Consider the following 6,362-nt stretch of genomic DNA (forward strand, 5'->3'; position numbering starts at 1 on the left):
AACGAATACAAACTGAAACAAATAGTTTAGTTACACAAATAAAAAGGAAACACTGGATGAGCTTCTCGGGACATAAGGAGAAATATGTATGGAGACAAGAGGACAATGAAAATATATGAACTAACCGATAAAAACGTGGCATATTCGGAAGGAAACATAGACAGACTATTTTAGATGCCTTTTTGCTAAAGATGATGATAGTGAACCACAATACCACAAGTGACGCTAAATGAAGAAATAGACATCGAAAGGGGAGAGGTAAAGGAACTATTAACGAAATTAAAAAATATGCAATCAGTAGAGGATAGAATACGGAACTAACTTCTCAAGTATCTAATCTTCTACATCTACTCTACTCTGCTCTACAAAAATAATAGAACAAAACAAAATACTATAAGTATATGGAAATCAAGCATCTTACTACATCTCTTCAAACAAGGAGAGAAATTGGATACGGAGAACTACAGAGAAGTCAATTTATTGAACACTATCTACATTAACTAACATTAAAATTGATATCAAGTAATAATAAAAAAACTGAACAGAATTATAACACTAGCAGAAGAACATCAAGGTTTTAGGTCAGGAAGATCATGCACCGACACTATATTTATAATCACGCAAGTGCAAGAGATATCACTAGAATACAACAAACCAGCATTTAAAATCGAAAATATCTATCAGAACAGCACAATAAAAGTAAAAGTAGAAAACGAATGACGTGAACCAATTAAAGCTGGCAGTGGGATAACCGACACTATATTTATAATCACGTAAGTGCAAGAGAAATCACTAGAATACAACAAACCAGCATTTAAAATCGAAAATATCTATCAGAACAGCACAATAAAAGTAAAAGTAGAAAACGAATGACGTGAACCAATTAAAGCTGGCAGTGGGATAACCGACACTACATTTATAATCACGCAAGTGCAAGAGAAATCACTAGAATACAACAAACCAGCATTTAAAATCGAAAATATCTATCAGAACAGCACAATTAAAGTAAAAGTAGAAAACGAACGACGTGAACCAATTAAAGCTGGCAGTGGGATAAGACAGACAGATACCCTAGCCCCCTAATTTTTAACCTGATCATCAAAGGTAAGAACGACAAAAGGATACCAAGTGGAAGAAAAACAACTTAAAAATAGATGATTTACAATTTAATATATGCTGCACCAATTTAAGGTGAAACAGTAGTGATCAACAGATAGCGAAAACGTGTTCCAAGATTGCGGTTGTAATTTTGAATATTTTTTCGAGATATTTGGCACACGTATTCCTAATGTAATAAATAATGGCGGTACAGAGCCCAATTTGAAAAATATATTAATATGTGGAAATTACTCTGTAATTAAATATAATATTAAAAAAACAAGCCTGTACCACCATTAAGAAGAACAAAAAAATACACTTTCTTCAAATAAACTTTTTTATCCGATGCCTAGTTTTGTGTTATTTTGGAACTACTAATGAAATAAAAAATTTTAGTAGTTCAAAAATGACACAAAATCTAGGCATCGGATGAAAAAGTTTATTTTAAGAAAGTGTATTTTTTGTTCTTCTTAATGGCGGTACAGGCTCGTTTTTTTAATATTATATTTAATTACAGAGTAATTTCCACATATTAATATATTTTTCAAATTGGGCTCTGTACCGCCATTCTTTATTATATTACGAATACGTGTGCCAAATATCTCGAAAAAATATTCAAAATTACAGCCGCAATATTGGAACGCGTTTTTGCTACCTGTTGATCGCTACGGTTTCCTCTTAATACAACTACCAGAAAATGTAATATGATAATTTCCTCTAAATAGACAAAATGCGTGGTTATAACAGGAAATTTACTAAGATGAGAATTGGAGCTGGAGGCAGGGCAGCTTTATCCATTAGGCAATATAGGCAGTTGCCTAGGGCGGCACATTATGAGAGGGCGGCAAAAATATTGTACAAAAAATATTTGTATATAAAAATTATGGATCTGGGTTCTGTCAATAAAGAGTATGAAGCTCTTTCAAATTACTTTAAGAGTAAACAGTAGCTCGTCATCAATATTTTTGTTTTTCTAAAGTTCTGCAAACTTTCAACAGTGACGCAACAATTCGTCGGTAATTCGACACTGACAGTGACATTTATACTGTCAAAAACAATAATTTTTATACTCATAGGCGCGAAATGTTGCCGAGTCAGTCACGTTCGATTTCTTGTTATAGAAAATCGATTTTTAGTAGATCCAATGTGACAAAAATCTAGGCATGGGATAAAAAAGTTTATTTGAAGAAAGTGTATTTTTTTGTCTTTCTTAATGGCGGTACAGACTCCTTTTTGCAATATTTTATTTGCCACATACTAACATATTTCTGAAATCGGGCTCTTTACCGCCATTATTTATTATATTACGAATATGTCGTGTGCCAAATATCTCGACAAAATATTCAAAATTACAGCCGCAACCTTGGACCGCATTTGTTTCTACCTGTTGATCGTTACTGTATGCTCTTAACGCAAGAAAACCAAAAAAATTTTCCCAAATAAAACATATAAAGAAATAAGAAAGAAAGAAAAAAAGAAAAATTCAATTTGACGAGCTCTTCAGCTAGTGATGAGATGAAAATTCACACATTCTATATTATAATCGACACTCTGATAAGAGACCTGAATAGACGTCTGGAATCTTATCGACTTATTTATCAACGTTTTCGTGGTATTAACAGATTTGCCAAAATTAAGCAATGAAGAGATTATTAAAGAAGCTGAAAATCTGACACAAAATAATAGGCTATTGATTATGTACTATAGAAAGGAACTACAACGTTAACGGGGTTTTATTATTTCATATGGTCAGTGAATCTGTATATATGAAAAAAGCGCGGAGTGCTACCATTTAAAGGGGTGCGTTTTTGAGAAATGGGTGAATTAGTCCCTGGGCACAGGTTACATTATGGTGAGTTCTATGAACTTTTGGTACAAACAAGTCTACATAAAAATTGTTCCTGGTTAAATTTCCTATCTAAATATAACTTTTTAAAGTCAAAGATACTTTTTTTTACAAAAATATATTAAAAAAAAAAGCACAAAGAAACCCAAAAGAAAGAAATTTTATTTTTTGTCCCATAACTTTTGTCCACGAAGCTATAGGTATAGACATTGCTTCACAGAAAAAAAACTTACATAGTTTCTCTTTAAAATGATGTTTGGTAGAGGTCATTAGGATTTACAGTTTTCGAAATATGATTTTTCAAAATTTGCCACTAACAGCAATTTTGGGCAATTTTCCTTGTTATTTCGCAAATATTGTTCTGTAACTTTTCTGTACATGTAAGAGGAATATAAATCAATTACCTTTAAAATGTTTTACTGTATAATGTTGTACGACTTCTTTTAAAGAGGTTATCTTTTTCAAGATTTTATACTTTTAACGAGTATTTATATTTTTTACGATTATTTTTTAAATTTCAAATTATAACTTTTTTTTCTACACTTAGGTATATATTATAAAATAAAAAAGAAAGATTATTCTGTTTACTTTAAAATGGTGTATTATAAAAAATTCTAGGATTATTTTTGAATAAGATATGGTTTTTCAAAATGTAATAAATACTTGCATCGATTTTGATTTTAGGATTATTTTTTAAATTTCTCAAGTATATTCAAATGGGAAATAAGCCACAATTTTACCTAAAAATGATTTTTATTAACGTTTCGACGCCCAAGTCGGGTGTCGTTGTCAAAATACAAAATAATACTAAATAAACAAAAATGGTGTTGCTTAGTAAAAAATTCTTCTAATAATTTATTTAATCTGACTCATTTATATCGGCAATTCAGACACGTATTATACATTTTAAAGTAGACGACTTTAAAATGATATTGCCAATATTGATGAATTGCGTTCCTGGGACGACTTTACTAAAAGATAGTTCATTCGATTACATGAAATCAATCCCAACTCAAGAATATCCGCCACAAAAAATCATAGCATGTGATCTGTCTTTAAAAAGACAACCAAATGCAACGGTGGCACTGAAATTCTCGCGTTAGAGATTCCATAGTAAATCACGAGGGAAAACCAGGAAAAACCTCGTGATACTATCCCGACATCGTAAGTATTTGGGTTTACATTTAGTTTATTCTCAAAAATAATACCAAATTCTGACTTGATATTTTAAATTTTAAATAATACTAAAATACTAAATATGTACTAACTCGATATGTTACTGATTTACTAATTGTGGTATTTTCTTTCTATTGACTTCCTCCTTTAATATGGGTAACCACATCCTACTGCATTCTACCGAGGAATTTGCGACACAATTGGTTTCATTTAGCATAATTAGAGCCGCTTCTTTGATTTTTCTCTTTTTACTATCTGCTTCTTTCAGGACTATACTTGAATCTCTACACTGAACTCTATGTTCATTATCCCATGCGTGTTGACATATTTGAGATCTATCAAATTCTCTATTTTTTATATAGGACTGATGTTCATTTACTCTAACGTCTAATGGTCTTGAAGTTTCACCTATATAAAATTGTTCGCATTCACAAGGTATTTTATAAATACAATTCTTTGTTCTTTCTTGTTCACTGTTAGGTTTAGTTTTAGATAGAATAGATCTCAATGTGTTTGTTGTTTTGAATGTTGTTGATATGTTGAATTTATTTCCTATTGTTTTAAGTTTCTCGGATAGTCCTTTTATATATGGTATTGATATTTTCCTCGTATTATTTCTTCTGAATGTTGTAGGATCCCGTTCTAAGTTGTTCTGTTCCATTCGATCCAATCTTGATAGTTCCTTATTTATAAACGATATGGGATAATCATTTTTTAATAAAACAGATGTTAACAATTGTTTTTCTTCTAAAAATGAATTTTCGTTAGAACAAGTAATTTTGGCTCTATCATATAAGGATTTAATGATTCCCTTTTTAACGTTGATGTTATGATTTGATTTGTAATTGAGATATCTGTTGGTGTGTGTTGGTTTTCTATACACTTGAGTCTCATATCCAGTATCCTTCTTAATATCAATATCAATACCATATATAAAAGGACTATCCGAGAAACTTAAAACAATAGGAAATAAATTCAACATATCAACAACATTCAAAACAACAAACACATTGAGATCTATTCTATCTAAAACTAAACCTAACAGTGAACAAGAGAGAACAAAGAATTGTATTTATAAAATACCTTGTGAATGCGAACAATTTTATATAGGTGAAACGTCAAGACCATTAGACGTTAGAGTAAATGAACATCAGTCCTATATAAAAAATAGAGAATTTGATAGATCTCAAATATGTCAACACGCATGGGATAATGAACATAGAGTTCAGTGGAGAGATTCAAGTATAGTCCTGAAAGAAGCAGATAGTAAAAAGAGAAAAATCAAAGAAGCGGCTCTAATTATGCTAAATGAAACCAATTGTGTCGCAAATTCCTCGGTAGAATGCAGTAGGATGTGGTTACCCATATTAAAGGAAGAAGTCAATAGAAAGAAAATAAATTTTTTGTAAAATTCAGTAATTTTCAGGGTCAGGGGGGCAAATGCCCTCCCTGCCCCCTATCAAATGACGCCCCTGCACTTGACTCGGCCGGGAAAACTTCAAAATATGGATTAATTCCAATATTTACTGTCAAAGCTCCTGCACCACAAGCTTTGCTTGAAAAAATAGCATGTAAATGTACCAAAGGATGTACAAAAAACTGCGGTTGTAGGAAGATAGGAATTAGTTGTTCAATATTCTGCAAAGGGTGCATGTGCATGGGTACTAATTGTGGGAACTCTAACATAACTGAGGTGTCAGAGGAAGATATTGAAGCTAATGCTAACGAAGAGATGGACTTTGATTTTGAAAATTTTTTAAATGTCAACGTTTAAATAATTTTAACTAAAGTGGTGTTTTCTAAGACTGATGTTTATGTAATTTTTGTAAAAGAAATAATTTTAAATACAGTCGAACCCGCTTATTGGAATAGCCTTTGTGCAAGGCAAAAATATTCTTATAACCGGGATATTCTAATAACCGATCATTGGTGGCTAGTCCAAATAAGTGTTACCGAATATACGTAATAATATTATTTACATACTATGCCACTGTGTAATTTTACATACTATGCCAATATGTAGTTTTATTACATACCATGCCAATATGTATATCATATACGTACCTACATAATCAGTGTATGTAAATGGTTTTAGGTCTTTTTACGTCAATAATACAGTAGTGTAACTAGTACTTATCTATGTATGTGTTAAATACCAAATTACATTACATGTATGTGAATGAATACATTATACATAATATGATTTTATTATACATTATACATAATATGTATAATTAATATG

Source organism: Diabrotica virgifera, chromosome 2, assembly GCF_917563875.1.
Source record: "Diabrotica virgifera virgifera chromosome 2, PGI_DIABVI_V3a".
Taxonomy (NCBI): Eukaryota; Metazoa; Arthropoda; class Insecta; order Coleoptera; family Chrysomelidae; genus Diabrotica; species Diabrotica virgifera.